This window comes from Stigmatopora nigra, chromosome 1 (genome assembly GCF_051989575.1).
Source record: "Stigmatopora nigra isolate UIUO_SnigA chromosome 1, RoL_Snig_1.1, whole genome shotgun sequence".
In the NCBI taxonomy this organism is placed as follows: Eukaryota; Metazoa; Chordata; class Actinopteri; order Syngnathiformes; family Syngnathidae; genus Stigmatopora; species Stigmatopora nigra.
The window spans coordinates 19,613,278-19,635,203 of NC_135508.1; the positions used below are offsets into that span (position 1 = coordinate 19,613,278).

The 21,926-nt window shown below is 40.6% G+C and overlaps 1 protein-coding gene and 1 long non-coding RNA gene across 12 annotated transcripts in view; one reads left to right on the top strand and one right to left on the bottom strand.

The window, feature by feature from the left end:
• camta1a (calmodulin binding transcription activator 1a) overlaps positions 1–21,926 on the bottom strand; it is a 267,995-nt gene that overhangs the window by 164,633 nt on the left and 81,436 nt on the right. The window lies entirely within an intron of this gene.
• LOC144207120 (uncharacterized) lies at positions 19,450–19,760 on the top strand. Its single transcript, XR_013328573.1, has 2 exons — positions 19,450–19,591; positions 19,672–19,760. It is a non-coding gene; the product is annotated as an uncharacterized LOC144207120 (long non-coding RNA).

Genomic DNA, 21,926 nt, shown 5'->3' on the forward strand with positions numbered 1-21,926 from the left:
TTATTTCCCAAATCTTACTCATTTGCTGCTAAGCATTTAATATTTTTCAACTATATTTCATCAGTCTAGGATGTAGTCTGCTCTGGCAACCCTTATGAGGATGCGCAGTACGGAAGATGAATGAATGAATGATGAACTATATTTCAACTGTTGACTACCACTGACATTTATATTTCTCACATATCTTTCATTCTTTTTAGAAAGGAAATTCCCGAAATGTTGGAATTCTAACGAGTTGAGGTATCTCACACTGAAACAGTGTGTCGCAGCTGAATGTGAAAACACCTTGTTAGATATTCTGACACATTCTGATGCAAGACGCTGCCATGATAAAGTCGCGCACTGTCGCTCGGGTGGAATTCCAAACTTGACTTCATGTCAAGGCTGCTGCCAATGCTTGCGTCAAAGGGGCTAACTTCCATAGATGCTTTTCCTTTTTTATTTTTTATTTTTTTGCAATCAACCTACATCACAACAGCATTTCCTTCTTTGGTGGCTTTGCAGCCCCCCAAGTAATATAAGGCTTATTATTAAGTATCTTTCCTTAAAGGTGATTCTCACAACGGGATGTATGCCTCCTCTTGTCTCCATTTCTCCCTGATGTTCTTATAAATTCCTAACAATTACATACCCGGGCATCTTTTTCTTCCCAAGAGTGGAAATTATAGCTGTCTCCTTTTCTCTCTTTCACTCAGAGATCGCTCATCTATTATTTAGTTTTTAATTTGGCTATTTGAGGTTCACTTTCACGTTTGGTGACAAGTAAGCCTCTGCTAAACAGGTACCCTTATCCATTACACTAAATCTAGCACAGCACAGGGAGCATGCAGTAATTGACCATTAGAGGAGTTATTGATATTGCCACCATTCCCTTTCGTCATCATCCCTCTAATTCAGATGTAATTTTATTGCATCATTTTGGGGGGTTTCGAAGCTTAGCAGTGGAGCTTGCTTTGAAACACATACAGGTTAAGAGAGTTTACACAAAAAAAAATAGATAAATAAAAATCCATCCCAATATGAAGATGCAGCAGTTGCTCCAGGCAAAGCCAAGTCTCCATTGGGTCATTTTGTTCAAAGGCTTTAGCGATTATGACAAAACTTTCCAAATTACAGACAGCTTTTACACGCCATTTCTGGTCATCGTTACACTGAGATGGACCAGTCAGCCTGAGTCTGCGACTACTGTAATCATATGCAATTGTAGTCAAGTGAAAAGAAACCCATGGTTCTATACTGGGATCTATGTCTCATTGTATCTTAAGTGTCACATGAGCTAAGGATCAATACTGCTCAATAGTCTATTAATAGGCAAGTTCAGGCTGAGGCAGTGGTCTTTCTGTGCAACTGGGCCTTGAAAAGAAGAGAGCGTTATAGAAACCAATCGTCTTTTCTCTGTTAACAGCCAAAGCCTCTTAATTATCTCGGTTTCCCATTGATGCTGCCTTTGGTGCTTCTCCCCACTCATCAGGGGCCCCGTCTTAGATGGGATAGGCCCCTCCCTCCTCTAGTGACCAGAGAAGATGTCAGTTCCTATTGAGGAGTTTAGAAACGAGGTCAAGGAGGTTGTTGTCAGAAAAGAACTGCAGCTTTAGTTTCATCTAAACTGATTGGTCTGGATAATAATCCAGATATCTTGCATGTAAATATAGCTCTTTGTAGCACAAAAAGCAAACCTTAATCATTCAAACTGAAATTGATGAAACACATACAGACTAGGCATTAAAATGTGATGAATGCAATTAGGTACATGAGCAGGTAAAAGTACATGTTCACCTTTGTGGAAGAGTCTGTTTTCATGTGAATAAGAGACTCATCAAAATAAGAAATGTGTATAAAATAAACAAATATTCCTATTGATTTGCAGTCTCTTGTAATCACTTTAAAAAGCTAACACATGCCCAAACTTTCTACTCTTGAAAAATTATATAAGAAGAATTGTGAATTGAACCAGTCCCAAAATCCCTAGCTTTGTCTCTGATGACAGTTTGCACTTAAAATACATTTGGTGATTCAATATGATAAATTGAGTTGTCATGGTTGATATTTTCTTGCATTTTAATGTCATCTCCAAACATTTCCTTTTGTACTACATTTGCATTTTAGTAGTGTATGTCAAAATTGACTGGGGCATCAATAGCAGCCACTGAAATAATAGTTAAATACATTTCAAAAACCCAATTTAAAATGAATTGCGATCATCTGAAAACAATGCACTGTCTACATAATTCAAACTGCATTGATGATTTAATAAAGTAATTTCTTCTAGCAATGAGTGTGAGCATGAATTGTTGTCTGTCTCGTTGTGCCCTGCGGTTGGCTGGCCACTGATTCTCGTTGTCCCCCGCCCTGAGCCCGTGGTTAGCTGGGATAGGCTCCAAGCCGCCCACAACAATGAGAGAATAAGCGGTTCAGAAAATCACTGATTGAAAAAATAAAGGAAGAAAGAATCATGAACAAGTTCTTGCATAAAATCTCTAGTCTTCGGGCACAGACCGAAAAAAAGTTCAATGTATTACAAAAATGTCGATGGTACAAATGCTTTTGAGTCCCAGAAAAACTCTGGTAAAATACCTTTATAGGTTTTGGGCCAGACCACTATTGCTTTCTAAAAAATCCATTGTTGTGGAGCGTATGGCCAAAATCATAACTCTGTTCTCATCAAAATAATGGTGAACCTTACAGTCCCGAGCTATTTGGGCCTGGATTTTTTGGAGGGAAGGTGCTTAGAGGTAAAATAATCAGGATCCCCCCCTCGTCACAACCTTGAGCTCAGCAAGCAGGGGATGTGACTGAGAAGGGGAGGTGGTCAGTGTCACATGATGGCCCCTCGGTAGTTGAGCACCTCCCCCCTTTCTCGGGACGGGGGCTGTCGCATTCGTCTTTGTCACGGTGAAGCGTGCCACCCATTCATCAGGCCTGCCAGCATTGGCATCCCTCTCCTACGTGTGCCCAGAGACTGGGTATGTCTGAGCCTGACTGCATCCCAGATACACACAGACACTCTGATGGAATCATTTATTAGGCCTTTCATTACCCAGGAGGCCAATGGTGAATCTCAATGTTCTAAAAGCCACAGCAATACACAACTTTCTTGATGCCGTTTAGCCTGGCAGTTATCATAGATAGGTGCTTACATGACAGAAGATAGCTCCGGCGAGCCTTATAGAGCCAATTGGATTGCAGAAATAAATGAAAAGAGATGGTCTGCTTGTGCTTCTTCGCTTCTGCACAGCATCACAACTAACGTCTCCAGGTTGCCTCCAATTTTATCTGACTAAGCACTCAAAGGTGAAGGTGAGCCAGTCACATCGTCCAATTCTCATGGATTTCACACAGGTCTGAATCTGTGATTTTGTGCATGACTTGACAGTGAGTTCCAAAGCATTTGTCAAGAAACCAAGCGGTGGGTAAATGTGTGGGGTTGGACTTCTACATTGCCTGCAAAACTTAGTATTATCGATTGACTGAGATGGTAAATTCAATACAGTCTAAAGAGGTTAGGACTGTGGATCTACAAACCAAGCAATTGAACAGTGTTCAATGCATGCACTGTTGAGGAACCAGCAATGTCTGATTCAATTCTTGATGACCTCGAGAGTGATTAAAAAAGCCAACATAGACTTCAAAGCATTTGGTAGTCAGAACATTTAATGGAGTTACTTTATTCTCTTGTATATCGCTGCACTGAGATTGACTTTTTTTGTGAATACATCCTTATAGTTTAGATGCTTAGCCCAAACGAACTAGCACCTTTATTGAGCCCGTATTCAAGTCAGAGCCAAGCCTTGGTTTAATTATGACAAATCCACCCCATGTGTTCACCAAATGTGCCAGTAATGAAGGATGCTTAAAAGACAATGGCCTGAGGCAACTTCTATCAATAACAATGTACAAAGGAAGACATCTTCCTGTAAAATATTTAAGTTTCAGGGAGGCTGTAAATACTTAACTCCTTGTCTCTTCAGAGAAAGAAGGAAGAAAAGGAGATAAAGTGTCTTTCCTCCGATTAAGACCCATTTGAAGAATTGAGCACAATTCAAACCAACCCAGCAAGGCCATTTGTGATTCTAGTACATACACAATTGCGGTAAGACAGTCAGTTCACCCTGTACGATTTCAAATTCAGACGTGCATAAATTAGCGATAGATAACGACACGGTAATGCACAGGGGATGAAGGAGGGATATGTTGTACACCACTCAAGAGGCCATGATTCATTTTTATTCAATTAATAGTTTGAAGAATGTCAAAGCCTAGCTATAACATTACCCATTACAAAAGAACTCATTTGAATATCTTTTCCATTCTCTCAAGATATTAGGATGAGAAATCACATGTAACAAATGAGGGAAAGAAGAGAACAAGGTCAGAATATTTAATTGTTTCAATATTTGTTTCCCAGCACGTGAAACTAAAATGTGCTACACTCTGCATACAAAAGAGGCAAAGTGGAGAGACAGAACTGTGGTGCACTGAGAACTCTCCAAAGCAAATTTTGCCGGAAAGGGCCCAGCGTTACAAAAGCACTGGTGGTATAATCCCAACAATATGCTGCGCTGCCAAGCAGCTAATAAAATGGGCGTGTGGCAGATTGAGTCTTTGATTCAAATACGTTCAGAGCTTTTCTTAGCTCAACTAGAGAAAATTCTACTCACTCTCATGTTTGGTTTCTCCCTCTTCGTTTTGCTCTCGAGGTCTCTCTCGCCTCACTCGTGCTAGCTCACCCTATCACCCCTCGCACAATATCAAGGCTTAATCAATTTGGCACCACCGTTGGGAGCAAGTGAGCAGAAATAAGTTGGTGTGGAAAATGGCCTCTGTGATAAAAATACAAAGGTGGCGGGGAAATAGTATGTTAAATGTCCATGTGTTTGACCGTCAGCAGGCTCTTGAAACTGAGGAACCCCCCTTCTGCACAATGGGTCTGTTCTACAGCAACATGTGAATGGGAAAGCTCGGGAACAACCACATAACTTGACATACGCGGCGCTATCACAACAGTGCATGGAGTGGGGGGCTAGGGAGAGGGGGGTACAGCAGGACAGAAGAGTGCCTCCCATTTGTTGGCGTGAGATAATGTGACTTTGAGCTAAAGCCCCCTGAACCTCAAAGAGCACGCTCATCTCCGTGATTTGAATACATTAGCCATCAAAGATAAGTCTCCTTTTCACTGATGGAGTGCTATTTGTCAGTGTCACGATACAAAGCAGGGGGGAGGCAACTTATTCATGCCAAACATGTCTTCGGTTTCAACTTTTTCTTGCTCCTTTGAGCAATGTCTTATTTTAATTAAAGGAGATCCTCTTCTTCCCCTCGTCTCTGTGATACCACTTTCCCTTGCTTGAAATAGTTGCGATAACATATCTTTCAATTACGCTTTTATTGTGAATATCATCCGGAGGGCTTTCACGCTTTCTCCTCAAGCAGCCCCATACCTGCGAGGGGAACACATAGTTTCATGCCGAAACAACTCAAGCTGACTAGGATGAGAGGGTCCGGCGTTTTATCTTTAAGCTTTGCCGTCTGCAAAGAGGATGTGGGCCCCTGGCAGATCTGGAATGGGACGAAGCTGACCCAGCTACTCTCATTCCTTACCTGCTCTGCTTCCCCTCTTCACAATGACAGCTGTGCAGATTGAGGGCTAAGATTAGACGCCACTTTCTCACAGAAGGCCAGAGAGATACAGTATTGAGAATGAATGGCCTCGTCATGTTGTCAATGCTGTAACCTTGGTAACAGACAGAGTACTATTTTCGTCCCCCCCACGAGCCACCGTGATGGCTGGCAAGACGAAGCGATTCCTTTGGGCTTGTGGGCATTTTTGTTCCCGCTCATAGCGAAGAGTGTCATACAAGCCAGTCCCGCGTCTTTAATTAGCCGACCTCCGAGTTGATATGTAGACGCGTTCATGTTTCAAGTATGTCAGCAGGGTCAATCGGAGAGAATGAGCAACAATAGCAATTTAGTCGGGAAGCAACATTCATTCATAATCATCAATCGTAAGATTTAGCTAAGCACATTTCCCTTGCATGTTTCATTTGCTTGAGGCATTCAAAAAGTGCCTGTGTAGTTCTAATTCTAAAGAAAGATACAAAAAATCAGTCAAGACAGATTGCAGGAAGTTAAGAAAATCTTAACTGAATTCATACTATTCTTAATGGACAACCTCCTCAACAAGCGTGATGCAATTCTCTAAAAATAGTGTGCATTTTTCATTAAAAAGTCAATACTTTTTGCACCATTATTGATTAAAGAAACAAAAGTTGGGAGAATTTGTTATGCTCCAATAAATAAACAAAACACAGTTTATTAGTAGAAACACCATATCTAGAAGAGTGTATAGGGAAGGCAGCATTATAATTGGGTGGTGTTTTTTAGATAATTGTCGACACTTCCAAATAGCCATCAATGTGAAAAACTTAGACAGTAAGTGAGTTTGAGTGTGACAACTAATTCTACTGAGATGTACAAGTTATAGGTCATGTTGATTCTATGAAAAATGTTTCGACCCCTGCCTCCTATACTTACATTACAAAAAAAGGATGGGAAAACTTTTTTATATTTACTACACATGGGACATTTTTCTCTCCTATTTGACTAAACCGAATAAATTACACAAGTTAGAAGGCACTTAACCACCCACCGCCGGATTACACAGTAATAAAATGAAACTGAATTTTAGCAATGACAAAATGCAGAAGGAAAAAAAATCTTTGTTCAACAATTGTATAATTATAATCTTCCCTGACACTAATCGTTCAGTAATTTGGGAGTGTGCCACTGTTGCAGCTAATGTGAATAATTCACATTAAGGTGCTTTAAAAGAAACTCATCACTTCTGAAATGATTGACTCAGCTTGAGCTGAAACACTACCCAGAGCAACTAAAACATGGCAGCTTGTGCAAGGCTTTCTTGTCAAGGGCAAACAGGCACAATCAATTTCACTTGTATGAAATAATTCCTAATTTGGTTTTCTGCTGTGATTATTTTCCAACTCAAGTGAAGTTAGATTGCTGTATTAAAATCTAATCTTCAAACACCAAGCCAGCTTCTAGTGATCAGCCACAGGCTATTCATCACTGCCATTACCTCACCACCACTTTTTTATCCTCCTCCTCCTCTCCTCCTCCTCCACGCTGCCGGCCAGATCGCCTTCTCTTTCCTCCATCTGACTGACCTCACCTTTCTTGCTCCGTCCCGACTCCCGCCTTTGATTTACAGCCTCCCATTGCCTGCCAGTTTCCTCCCAGCTTTCCCCTGACTCATTCATTACTTCCCTCCACCTCTTCCCCTTTTACCCAGCATCATCTGAGCAGGCATTTTTCAGCTCCCCCCCCCTAAGCACACATTGCTACTGAGATTCACCTTTATGCATACAAGGGCTAGACATCTTCAAACTGTTATTAAGGAAGTCGTGGTCTCAAGGAGCACAGCATGTGGTATATGACATGTAAAATGAATGTAGACTGCAGTAAGATGTGTAGTCATTTATATTAATAATCCATTGAGTCAGTTGTAGGCAAAATAGCATCAATACCACTCAAACTATTCAATTCAAGGTTATTTAGTTGCCACATTAAGAGGAAAGACAGCTCAAGACAATTCCTGTGCATTTTTTATAGTACTTTTTTTAGTAGTTAGTAGTTTTTTTTTTGATTATCCAAATGGAATTAACTCTAAAACCTGGCTGTATTTGTTTCTGTCTGATGTGAAATGTGAACACAAATGACTGCGTATGTCCAGTGGGAGATATACGTAGTTTGTCAACATTGTATCACATTCAGCTATTTTAGCATGTGATTATACTATGCTATAAAGGCACTTTTGTGACTGCTATTTCGATGGCTCCAGAAGAAAACATCTCCTTCCCCCTTGCGCGTAGGCCCAGCAGGGGGTCCCACTTTTTGCCTCTGTGATGAAGTAAAAATAGCACCACTTCAGGGCAATTTACCCGCAAGTGCTTCTCCTTTCTTTTTCGTCTGCGCCTGGAAATGCTCCGAGACAGGCTGACTGCTGAATCGGGAGGATTAGTGAGACGGCTCTTTGATCAGGGCTGGGTGAGCTCGGAGATCTCCTTTTCTTATTCCCCCATATGTCTGTGTGTTCCCCCTGTCCCACTCTTGCTTGCTCAACTACTCAACCCCCTCCTCTTTGATTCTTCCTATGCACCTCCTGGCATTTGGCCTTACAAACCTGTGACCCTGCTCCCTCCCAGTTGAGACAAATGGGTGCAATGAGGACGGCGTCCCGAGAAAGAAAGCTGTGGAAAAAGCGAATCGAGGAAAAGGGCAGAGCACCAGCGACACGCCTCTGCACAGATGACATGGTGAATAAGTAATCCCCGTTCTGAGTCAGCACTTGTTTCGCCGTCTCCCACTTAGGAGATAAGTCTAATGCAATTGGAGCAATAGAAGTGCTGCATGGCCACAGTTGGGGAATATTTTCGCCCCAAAAAGCTGCACCGTCTGTTTTGACGCAGATTTGTTTGCCGTTTCTGCCCACTGTGTTATGGGTTGCCGCTCCTCTCGACGTGTGCGTCATCGTAGCGTGGGAGGGGTTCTAAACAGTCCAGTGCATTTTGGAGGCGGTACGGGGAGGGGAGGGGTGTCATCTCCTTTACAACAAACCTTTTCCAGGTTTGGCTAGTGGACCAAGTGTTGGGATTTCACTGATGTGTAATGGTAGAGGCTCTGCTGAGCCTTGAGCTGTTACACAGACAGCAGCACATCTGTGTGTCCATGAAATATTTAGCAGCGAGGCAGCTCTCCGAAGCCGAGTAAGCTACAATTCCTCCACACCTCCTCCGCCTATGTTAATGATTTATCGATAACTCCAGCGTTCTGCAGACTACATGGAATGCAGGGCGCACCTTATTAGGAGCACCTGGGCAGCGCAAGGAGCAACTCTACATCAAAAATAGATCTGTCTGAAATGTGGGAGTTGGTGAAGGGAAGGGAGAGGACGGGAAGGTCTTGCCTCAGCAACAGATAAAGAGGTTTAGGAGCCCCTAAGCATGTGCCTGCCTGTCCTCCATTCCAGCCCATTGCAGTAAAAATGTGGAACACTGTAAAGTCCACCTAGGAGTTTGCCAATCGAGAAACCGTACAGACATAGACTAGAGTGACACTTTTGTATGTGATTATAAAGGAAAGTTGTTTGTAACTGCCTGTTGGGAACAATCCACTGATGAGATATTTTGATGGTGGGTGATAGAGCTGATTTAGGATGACCATTGTTATCTGTTTCCTTGTGCCCTGTAATAGGCTGGCCACCGATTCAGGGTGTCCCCCGCCTGGTTCCCGTAGTTAGCTGGGATAGAAATATGTTATTTATTTTGATTGAAATAAAATGCTCTTGTAAGGGGTGAAATATATAGTAAATCATATTTGCATTCTTTCCAACAGAGAGTATGTAGAGACCGGAATGTTTTGAGCTATGAATGCAGTCAAGAAATGAATTGGACTCAAAGATCAAGGTAATAGTGTATTTCTAAAGGACACCAAGCTAAGTAGTGACTGACTAATGGAAGATAGGAGGTTCAGGTAACAAGGATTTGCAAGAGGGCATTGAAAATGAGCAGGTAGGTTACAGTGGGTAGCAATGAATGTGGCGGGTCAGCTTGTCGTGAGAACAGAGGGAGTAGCATGCACAAAAAGTTCACAAGCATGGAGGAAGCCTATTAACCTTGGCTGCTACTTTAAATGTCATTATTTTTAGCTGACACAACCAAAAAATGCCCGTGAGAGCTGTTCTCTTAGCGATGCGCCATGTAAATCACTTTGGCGAAAAGGAAATTACTTTCCGGGCCCCGCCGTTATTAATCTAAATTCTCTGGTTAGTCAAATTGTTACACATAATAAATATGGAGCAGCTCGTGATGCTTATCTACTGTGACATCCCATCTCGCCAAAACTTTTTTTTTCTCCTCTCATTTTCTCTTTACTGATGTTTCGGCGGTTTTGTTGAATGAGACAGCTCAACGGAAAAACGCCAACGTTGGAGAAGTCCGACATGTTTGGGACGGGCCTGGAGGAATGCAATCGCCCTAACTCCTGGCCATCTTCTCGTGTCTTGCTTATTTGATGTCTGTCTTGGACGGATTCACGCTCTCGCATGTCTTCATCTATTCATTGTCTCACACTGTCTCACTTGATGGTGCACGCACGCAGTTAAGCCCCTATCATCTCGCCAGCAGCCACGGATCTGCTTGCCAATATAGTCGCCCAGATAACTCACAACGCTGTCATATTACAATAAGCGGCCTTGACAGAGGAATCATTTGCATGCACCACATTCCCGAATACAAAGTCATCTCCTGTTTTGCTGGCGAGGCCAGACTTTGGCACTTGAGACACTGGTAACCAGAGTGAAACAGAGAAAAGGTGACGGTATAAAGCAAACATGCATGTTTTTTGGGGGTGTGGGGGTTGTTTTTTTCTGTTTTGCATGATAAGTTTAGTCAAGCACAAGAAAGAATTCTATGACTGTTTTTCTTTCCCATTAAAACATGTAATCCACTGTGGAGCCTTTTGTGTTGCAAGTGCAGTGGGGGGGGGGGGGATCCATGAACAGCAGTGTATAAACACTTACTCATATTCAAACACTTTTAAAGTAAAGCAATAAAATAAGAAATGGTTTACATTCTGACAGCAATAACTGCATTTGACCCAACTCTACTTGAAAGTCAGGAACATGAAAATTAAATGGACTTTGCAGCCATATGAACACATCATATCTTATACAATGAACAATTTGCAAATGTGAATACAATATACTATATGATAATAATAAAGCATCAAGCACCCAAGACACTGAAGGAAAGGAACTTTCTTAGAATGCCAGTTCCAAAAAGCTGCTCCCCACTTGTCTGAAGCAGTGTATGATTCCAAGGAACAATATGTTATGGTTAAAATACCATCTTCGAAAATCAATTGAAATGCCACAGTGCCTTGTAATAAGATTTCCAGTCATCGCCATGGCAACACTATCACCTATTTGAGTTATGTACAGCAGTGGTTCTGCCTGGAAGTATGTTATATTAAAGAGAAACTAAATCTCCCGACAGTTCAAAGCATCAATACACTTTACTTGATAGCACTAGTCAAAACACAGTTAATATTGACTTTGTGGAATCAAAATTAAACAGAATAGATAATCACATATGGAGAGAAGCAGCAGCTGACCGAGATAGAAGAACAAATCAAAAACTGTGGTGAACACAACCAAACGTAGATCCATATTTTAAACATTGTTTGCGTAAATGTTGATATGGAAGATATGTACATTTAAATGTGCTATTTTACAATATAACATTGCTGCCATCACTCCCAGTTAAAATGGATTAGGCAATTAACTAATATGAGTGGGAAAAAAATATTTAGAGCAGGGGTGCCCATTACATAGGTCATAATGTATGGGTAGATCGCCAAGGTACTATTGGTAGATCGCACGACAATAACATTTGATCTGTCCATTCTGTCCACCCCCATAGCTAGGCTCTTCTGAATTTGACATGTCCACAGTAAGCTTTACAGTGTTGTTAGGGACCACAACCAATGTGTATTTACATTTTCAATTCATTTTAATGTAATTACCAACAAAAATGTTTGTAGAATTTGGTCAAACAGCAGGGCCTGAAAAATATGATGATTGAGGGTGGGGGGACCATTGTCTATGGCCCCATCTTGCATTTCTGAAATCATGTAAAAGAAAACACCACACTTTGGCAAAAACAACAAGCAAGAGACAATGGATGAGAAATGTGTTCATAGTTTTCTGTGATGCATTTTTTTGGAGGGAGGGTGTATTTCATGACTCTGTTATTGTGTTTCCAATGTTTTGGTATGTTTTTCCTTTGCTTATTTTATATTTTTGCCCACAAATGGAAATTAACTTTTTGCTAAATCTGACGCAGGTAGTACTCACTTGTTTATCTGTTTAATGTAGTAATAATAATAATAACGACTGCGCCTGCAAATTTGTGTAATATGATTAAGGAAATGAAGTTAAACTGAAATTTGCCTTTTCAAATATGGCACAAATAGACTATTCATATGGAATGCGATAAAACAATATCCGCCTGGCTCAGAGGCATGTGCAAAAGCCTAATAACCTTTTTTGATTGTTAGGGTTGAAAATAATAATTTCCTCCACAAAGTAGCATAAACCACGCTGTGTGACAAAGTCTTTGTATATGTGCCAAGATTGTTGGGGTTCCCCAGTGATTTAGTGGCTCTGGAGCTAGTGGCAATGAGGTTGTGGTTGTGCATGTGGGCAGGTGTGTGTATGTGTGCGTGTGTCTGTGTGTATGCATAGTTCTTGATTATGCAGGTACAATTGCAACGAGCCGGGAAAAGCAGAGTGTCAAGGTCAGGGTGGTGTAGCTCATCAGCTCTAGCCTCTATCACTTTAATTAACTCCTCTGAGGGGCTTAGGAAAAGGCCCCTTGTTAAAGATTCACCACAATGAGGCTGACAACCATTGTATAAAAGGGAAGGGCAACATGCTGTCTGCTAAAAATAACCCCATTCGTAGCCAAGTAAGCGCATGGCTACTGAAATGGCCCATTATGTAATTTCACCACCTCAGAAAGTAGATCAAATTGCATCTCTGCTGGTCCCATTCATGCGGGCAACATAAATCAGGAAATAACTTCAAGAAGCAAAGAAAATAGTAGTCCCTATTCAACCTAGTTCCATGTTCACGGTTCCACTGGAGCACAGAATATGTTTTTGCTGTTGTACAGTTTGTTTATCTATATATATTTATAGTTTTATTTTGGAATATAGTACTTACATTATGTACCTAGTTTCTCGTTTGTAAACTATACTAAAGAAGAAGATTGAAAGTAAGAAGTATTTCAGCAAAAACATTCCAGTTATTTAATTTAAATGTATGGCATTAGGGACAATTTTTAGAAGCCAAAAGAAAAAAGAAAAATGGCACAGTAAGTTGTTTGTGTCAGTACGTACTATGGGAGTAAATGATGAATAGTAAGTTAGTCTTTCATTCATTTTCAGAATCAAGGGTCATGGGGGCGCTTGAGCCTATCCCAGCTGACTTCAGGCAACAGGAGGGGGACACACTGAATCGGTGGCCAGCCAATCGCAGGGCCCGAGGAGACAGAATAACCACTCACGCTCACACGCACTCCTAAGGGCAATTTAGAGTTTCTTTAGTAAATTAGTCAACAAATATTCATAGAAACAGATGACTGGGGAAAAGCACCGTTTGAGTGGGTTAAAGGTGATACATTTATACGTTGCTCTGGAAACACCAAAGTAATTCAAGGATTGGTTCACTGGGATCTTAATCATTTTTGAAAGACCTATGGAAACAGAAGGGGGAAAAGTTGCAACTATTTTATACTAGTGAGATTATGGGAGTAGATACCATTGCGCAAAGCAACTTTAGATAAAAATATGAATAAAAATATATTCAGGTAAACAAGTATCATAGTTGGGTTCTAAAGGGCACTATAAATCTTGCTTCAACATAAAATAATAATAGCAGTTTAATTTTATATTGATAATTTTGGCCATGTACTATATACAAGTACTATACTGTCAAGTATAGTTTGTTAGTTAGCTCCACATCCATACTTTTCAATGTGATGTTTAATGTTTTTGAACTGTGTAGCTGTAATTCCATTCATTCATTCATTCATTCATCATCCAAACTGTGTGTCCTCACAAGGATTGTGGGGGTTCCTGGAGCCTATGCCAGCTGACTTTGGGCGAAAGGCAGACTACACCCCAGATTGGTCGCCAGTCAGCCGTAGGGCAAACATACTTTTTTTATGCACATCTCTGTTTTAATGGTAGTATCATACTGACAGCCTAACTGTCAGGATGTGTAAAGTGAATAAAGGCCATCGGTCAGTATTCTGCACTAGTGTAAATTCATACAGAATTAATGAGCATTTCGTCACATCTTCATTGTATACTGTCCATAAACTGCATCGGTTGCTCTATTGTTGCTATACCACTGTGCTCCACTTCAAACTCTTCATCACTTGCACAGCTGTCATTGCACAGCACCTTTACAGTACTTCCATGCTTAAATGGCTACAGTATATGTCTATTAGTATATTGGTGTTACGTTCTTAATGTGCTTTTTTATTGGTGTTTGCTGTTGTATGTGTTTGTTTTTTTATTTGATTTTTTTTATTGGAGTGGCTCTACATATCAGAGAAAATTTCATGTGTTTCTAACGTAATTGGCCAAAATAGATAATCGCTATTTTGATCTAATCAAAGTGGCTCCTCCTATTCCCTTTAAATCTGGTATGCCAGGGGGTGTACTGATAGTCCTTGACATGACAATAGAAAAAGCGATTTAAGCCAGTCGAGAGATCGAAGTGCACAAATGCTGTTTATGAGGAACCACTAACATCCATCCTCGAGTGGATGATGAAATCAGAGATGCAGAGTGAAGTGGACACTTGGAGAACCCTTCCTACCCTGAGTGTTTCTGTATTTTTAATGTTAAGGAGCAAGGCTGATGAAAAGAGGCAGACACAGCGACATAACGAGTACACTGGGAAGACAGAAACAAAGTACACAGAGTAACAAGAAATAACAGTAACAAAACTAAATCCAATCAAACCAATCCGAAAGTCAGCAAAGACATGGGTGGTGATGGAATGGAGGAATCATCACAGTGGAGGATAAACTGACTTAATGTAAAGCGATAGAGAAAAGGGAACACAGTAGATGGAAAAAAGCACCTGAAACGACAGCCACACTTTGGATGCAAATGCATTGATGATTAGATAGAGCTTTAATGTCTTTACCTACAGCGAATGTAAAATGGATTAACTTCTAGTGCTAACTAAGTAATTATGTGAATTGTCCGCAATGTAATGGGAGGTTTTTTTTCAGCCTCTTCTCTTCCTCTTACGGAACACTCAATTCAAAGGCATCGATGTAGTAGGTGATTCATATGATCAGGAATTCTTTGTATGGAATAGCAGGAAAAAGATCTAATATAAGAGCTTGTACAAGTGTTTTTATTATTATGTATCATTATTATTAACTAAGATTTAAATAAATTGACCCATTTGAAATAGTAAATGGCCACTGTTCTTTGGGACTAAAATCACCTAAGACAAATTGTGATGTGTCGATTTAGCATATTTTACTGAATGGAAAGTGCATAAATAACCATGCCAAGGTGGCATGTCGAGGAAATGAGAGGTGTGGAAAACATTTTTGAAAATTGGGGCATTTTAATGATTTTTGTAGAATATTGTTGTATGTGTTTTGTACGATTCAGAATGATCGAAAATTACTTGTGTTTGAGTCTCAGAGGACTTTTTCACATCTGCTGCGTCATATTCGAAACACAATAGAAATCAGGACGGCATGATATGATTACATAAAACATAACCGATTAATTTTCTGTGTTTTCCAAAAACAATTCCAATCCCATCATTTGAAATATTAATTTGCACTTGCGGTAATTCCCCAATTGTGTCATAAAAAAGACCACAGCACTAAGCACTAAGGAACGAAACCCTCGTTTAGAGACTATTTTTAAACCTTTTGTCAAAGGCACGAGCGAGTGCACACACATATAGGTGTCCAGTATTTGTATTTTTGGTGAATGAGGCCCCAAATGAAGTTTCCTTGAGTGTGGAAGACCAATGCTTAGTATTTAACCATTACTGTGGTCATAACCAAATAAAAGTATCACAATCTAATGGATCGCAGCATTGATGTCAGGAAACAACCAAACTGTTGTTTTATGAGGCCATTATGGGATAGTTCCTACAATGAGATGTGTTCCTGAGGGTGGTAAAGGACAGATCTGTATCATGTTGTTTGTGGATCAATTTGAGGGCTTTAATTAGCCAGGGGGTCAGGCCAGCCAGCGCAGCAGGGCCAGGTAAAGCTCATCAACAAGGGAGCTTACAGGTGCCTTCGGCCCTAATCTCTCTGCACATCTCAGTGAAATTAAAGCGGCAAATGGGAAATTGATTTCTAGGTCCCCCGTCCATGGCAATATCTCCTTTTGTCTTGCGGACATTAGGCGGGCTTGCACTTGCCAAAGCTGTTCTTTAAAACGCTCATTATTGATACAGAGGGACGGTCTGGCGGACGGCCAGGGCGACCAGAGAGGATGAAGAGGAGGAGAGCGATCTGAGCTGCTGGCTTTGTTATGGCAACAAGTCATTCATGCAACGATCCTCAAAACAAGCAAAGTGGAGAAAACGACTTTGACCCCTCTGCCTTCAGCTTCAGCTGCTGCTACTGCTGACAGGGCACCTGCCGCAAGATTGGGGAGATTAGAGAGCTCTCAGAGAGCCAGGCTCAACTCTTCAAACGGGAACTCTCAATATCGTGTGGCCGATCAGTTCAATCACACACTGTATGTTAGTTCAAAGACGAGGATTGTCCACCTGTGGATGCATTGAAACTTACTCATTTACCGTGCCACTTTACTCAGATCATACTTTGTAACCTTGTTGATGCGTCTCACTTTATGGTGGAATACTATTAGTCATTCTAATGAACTGCAGTGGGGTACCAAAAAAAGCATCTGAGAGATCATTCCTCAAGATGTCAGTGCAAAAGGAATGCAAAGTTTGAACCAGTTAATTCTGGTGGCCTTGCCTCACAGGCAAGACACTTGGCAAGGCCACCTGACTAACAATCCAAATTATACAATGCCTTAGATGCCCTTCAGGCTGCACAAATAGTAAGTTGCTTGCAACACCTTCAAAAATGTTAATATACTCTTTCCTTCCATATATATTTGTCTCACGTTCTGCTCCTGACGATAATGGACGTCTGAATGCTTTAAACTGAGAGGGTGACAATCCATGATCAGTGCATTTGATGGCCATTGACTTCAGACTTCAGGCGGAACAAGTCCGCTCCACTCTGCTGACCTAACTTAGACTATTTATTTATTTCTTAGTTATTGATTATCTTTTTGTCTGTTTGTTGTTGTTATTTGTGCATGAAATGCTTTAAATCTCATTATTCTTGTATAACGACAATAAAAGAATTCAATTGAATTCAATCCAATGGTCAAGACCTGGAAATAGGACTGCTCATGCCATTGAATGAGTTTTTAACATTTTTTTCCAGTAAAGAGACCTAAACATACTGGCCTTCGTAGGCAAGTAGACTAGTATTGTTCAGATGTAAAAACACATCACCAGATAAAGACCATATGTGCGCACGCACTGAATTTTCTCAAGGGAATAATCGCCTTGAACCTTTTTTTTATTTTAAGGAGAAAATCTAACTTCAGAAACAACAGTTCTCTAAGAGTGCAGCCCAGTATCTTTAACCAGCCCCAGGTTTTCTGGGAGGCTGTGGCTAGATAAACAATATGTAGCTTCATATATTATGTACAATAGAACACCGCAGTCCTGCTGGCCCATTACTCAAAGGCCAAAGTGCCCATGGCCAGTATTGCTGGGATAGTAGATACAGCGCATGTTCGGCACAGTCAACCCGAGGAAGGCGTTAGCCAGTCTGCTGTGTCTCCTCCGCATGTGATAAATCTGATGGTATGCCAGGGCTTTTTTTCTCATTTGTTAGGCAGCCATGTGTGAAAATGTTAATGAAGGTCCATATAATCTCGGAAATTCTCACCATTAAAAATCCCTTCACGTAGCTGAGCATTCTGCTTACACACTGACTATTGTAAACATCAATCCTTCCTCTGTCGTACTAATAATAGACCTAATTGCCTTCCGTCAGCTCCCTCAGCCCCTCTATGCATCGCAAAAGCGCAGGACGCTCTCATGACAAGCGCGTGGCTAGGAGCAAGGAGTAAAACTGACTATAAATAACACACAGACACAAATACCAGCGGCACTCTGTGCAATTTCCATCATATAGCTCAAACTCATCTATGTCGTAAAATATTTAGCACCCAGATACCAAAATATTTGCCAGCACTGAGCATGTGTTTATTTTTTTCTATCCTGTCTATTTTGAATTTAAAAAAAGAAAACACTGACACGAGGTCTGCTCTGACCTCAAAGACCTTTCCCATTTCCTTCGTTTGTTTTCTTTTTGCGGGCCCCACAGTATCACGCTATTGTCTTACTTTGCATCATCCTTGTCAAACATTGTGTGGAAATATGTATAGTTGATCCCTTAAGTGTTCTTTCTCTGCCATCCCATTATTATTTTCAGTGAGAGGCAGCATAGGGAAATTGTTCTAAAAGGACAGGCACGGGAGCAGATTTGGCTGCCTTAATTCTACAAAGTATGGATCCTCTTGAAGGGAGTGGCGACCATGGGGCCAAAACATCCATAAACCTCAGGGAGAATGCCAACGCAAACCAAGCATGTTCACCTAGAAAAAGTGCTAACGTAACCACTGTTTGCAAAGCAGATTAACATTTAAAACATGTTGTGCACTCTAAAAGTCTCAGAGGATATCAAAAAGTCACAGTAGAGAAGAAAATTTACAGTACACAGCTCAGGATAGAAGATTAGTACTTCCTCGGCAGTACGGAGGCTCCTCATTATTAGTAACAATTTCCCCACAGAAATTCAAGGACTGACAACGAGATTCATGTAATACAAATGAATCATTCCATAGTTCAGTGCAGATGTTTTTACAAACTATCGTAAGCCATTCTCTGTACTCCGCTTTGCACAATAAACCAACTTAGTTGAAGCCAAACCCTGATTTTTGATGGAAAATATGATAAATGAATGGGTTTTCTATTGTCGTTATCAAAACAAACTGTCGTCAGGCCAACAGCCCTGATGCCTTCATTCAAGGCTAATAAGCCATTGTAACACTGCACATGCAAACCTTTGTTCAAGATGATGATTTGTTATGAAAGACTGCAAGATCAGACAAGTGATTGCTTTCTCCCATTTATTGTGAGTAAACTTTGAAATAGGAATTTGCTGTGTTTGTGGTGGATCATCTTATTTCGGGATAAAAAGCCATTCTTCTGAGTGTTCATAGATTCTCCAATTAACTTGTGTCTACCTGCGAGTGGGAGATCAATAGCTTGCTATATCTACTAATCAGGGAGCTGTAGCTGCAAGAAAATATTTAGCCTTTAAAAATGACATTATGGTGTTTTTTAAAAATACCTTACACATATCTAAGGGTCGGTGAGCCAATACAACAAACATAAAAGACTCCCCAGGTTGATCACAACATTTATGTAATTATTTATGTGATGAATTCTAATCATGGTAGCAATGGATTATGTAAATAATTTAATTACATTGATTGCATTTAATCACATTTTTATATAGATTGCTGACAAATTAGCTTAAAACAAACAAACAAAACCTAATATTGATGTTGAAATTGGGAAATGTCTCCATGGTATTCAAAAAGATGCTCTGAGAAACGCTAGCAACCAGTACAGGCTGTACACTGCCCACTGTCCATAGTTTTGATGTGTTTAGACTGAAACGCATTATCTTCCTTTCTTTCATAGCCACACCCAGAAACATTCACTACAGCTACAGATGGAAGACCAAGCACGAAATCGGCAATTGAAGCAATTTGAACCGACACAAAACACATTTACAGCACCTGCACGTTTCACCTGGAAGTCCCTCTTGCAAGTTTGGCCAACACGCTTTAAAATGTATTTAAAATATCCGCGTAATATTCCAATGTCCTCCAAGTCCATCTGTTTAGTGACAAGGTTTTTTTTTTTTTTTGCAGAAGACCAAACAAAGCAGCTGGGAAGAGATTTATTTGTCTGTAGATTCAATGTAAAAGAAAAAAAAACATGAATAAAAGACCTATGATGACAGGTGGTGAGGGTGCCAGTGGTATCATACTAAATGAAGGATATTTCAAGAACATCAAATGATTGTGAACTTTACTCTCATTCTTGCAGGGTCACCATAAATGGCAACCTTATCAAAGTCATTTGTCTAAAGACTTGTTGAACATCTCCAAAATGCTCTTTGGTCTGCACTTGAGTGACACTGTTTTCTGAAAGGTTAATTGCTCCTGCGTGTGATAAAAGGCCATATCTGAAGATGTGATAGACATAAATGGGAGGTGCTCCCTCCTTCACGTTGAGCTTTTCCCCCCCTGCCATGCCTATCCTTTCCGCCAGGTCAGCTTCAGACAATTGTGATTTATTATTAATGACAGTCAGCGCACTTCCTTTGACATTCTTTTAACCGAGTTTTCTTCCTTTGTGCGAAGAGAAAACCTTATCCGCCAATGACACGCTTTATAGTCGGAGATGGAATAAATTCTCCAATGTCACAACGACAGCCAACAACGACTTATTTGATGCTAAAGATCAAATGAATAATTCTGCGATTGTGCATGAGAATTTAGTTTTAAGCACCAACAATACAAACAGCGGCATAATAAATCTTTTGCCTCTCCATGTGGTGATTACTCTCTGTCTGCACTGTATTGGACTTAACACGCAGTCAAGGAGAGAGAGTTGACAGGACCATTTGCAAACACAGCCCATTGTGATGAGAGAGCAGAGGATATATAAGATGCAGGAACATAAGTTGGGGAAAAAAAAAGGGAAGAGGGCTTGAACGAGAAATTTTCACCAGAGCTCTAGCCTAAATTGTGATACATGATTGGTATTCACTTCCCAGCCCACAAAGCACCTTTGGGGTTGGGAGACAGTTAAAGTTCATAAAAAGTGAGCACACAAGACAGTGTTTCCAGAGTAATTTGCATGTCGATTTGGGTAACCTTAGAATTGCGGGCAGGGCATTAGGTCATCCTGATTGCACACTTTTACATAATAGGCTATGCAGACAACAAAGAAGAAAAATATGCATCACGCATATTCAATGGAGGTGGGATAGGGCAGCGTCTACCAATAATGGTGCCAAAATCACATTTTTTTGGGGTGAGGGGTAGTCAAGTGATTATTCTTTTGTAGGTAGATCACAAGATTTGAGGTGAGGTGGGAGCTAATGTTCTCACAAAATAGACAGCACATGAAATAATGCAATTAAGTGGACATGAATTCTATTAAGATCGTTAATTAATGAAGAGGACAATGTATTTTAAGTCACAACATCAATATTTTAGTTGCAAAAGGATATTTTTATTCTGATATATTGGACTGCTTTTCTCAATGCATTTTGGCTGGAGACTTGTCTCAAGCTTTTCTGTTTCACCAATTCAATGTGACTCAGTATGTTAGACTTAACAAGCCCATGATCGAAGACAATCGCTGCGACTATACAAAGAAAACTAATTTATGATTAACTTAGCAGAAACATATGTTGACGACTCACAATCTTTCACTACCCTGCACAACGCTAGTATTGATTCTCAGTTTTGGCGCTATCACTAACATGGGAAAAGCAGTGTTTCCTATTATAGTCTTTATTGTTTGCTTGGTAGGATTTTCTCTGATGCTTTTAATCTGTATCTTCAATTTACACTGCAGAGCGACAAAAGGCCAGGGGTAAAAAACAAAACAAAAAATGCATCTCATGGTGACGAAGGAGAACGGAAAATGGCTGCTATCGCAAAGGCGATAAAACAAAGCTATTCAATTGGCAGAAAGGACAGTGCGAAATGGAATGAGAGGAAAATTCATTGTATGACGATTGGTGAGCCCGGGTGTGATACAATAATCCGAACCTGAGAGAATCATAGCCAGTGTGCCTGCGGGTACGGACGGAGACCACCGGGAGGTGCTGTGCCAGAGACGGCTCTGACAATAAAAAGCTCCTCTATCCGCCAACACTTCTCATCAAGCAGAGTGCCGCTCCACAGCACAGGCTGTTTCCTCACGGAGATGGAACTGTAACGATCCAAGCAGGTCCCATAAAAAACTTTTTGCTCACGTAACAAGAATGGATGGCGGCACAAGTTTCACACAAGCCCCCTTTTTATCACCTTTTTGATATTACTACCTGAGTGGATATTCACATAACTTGTAATTAAGACTCCCCAATCATCCAACTTCTGTTCTGTTT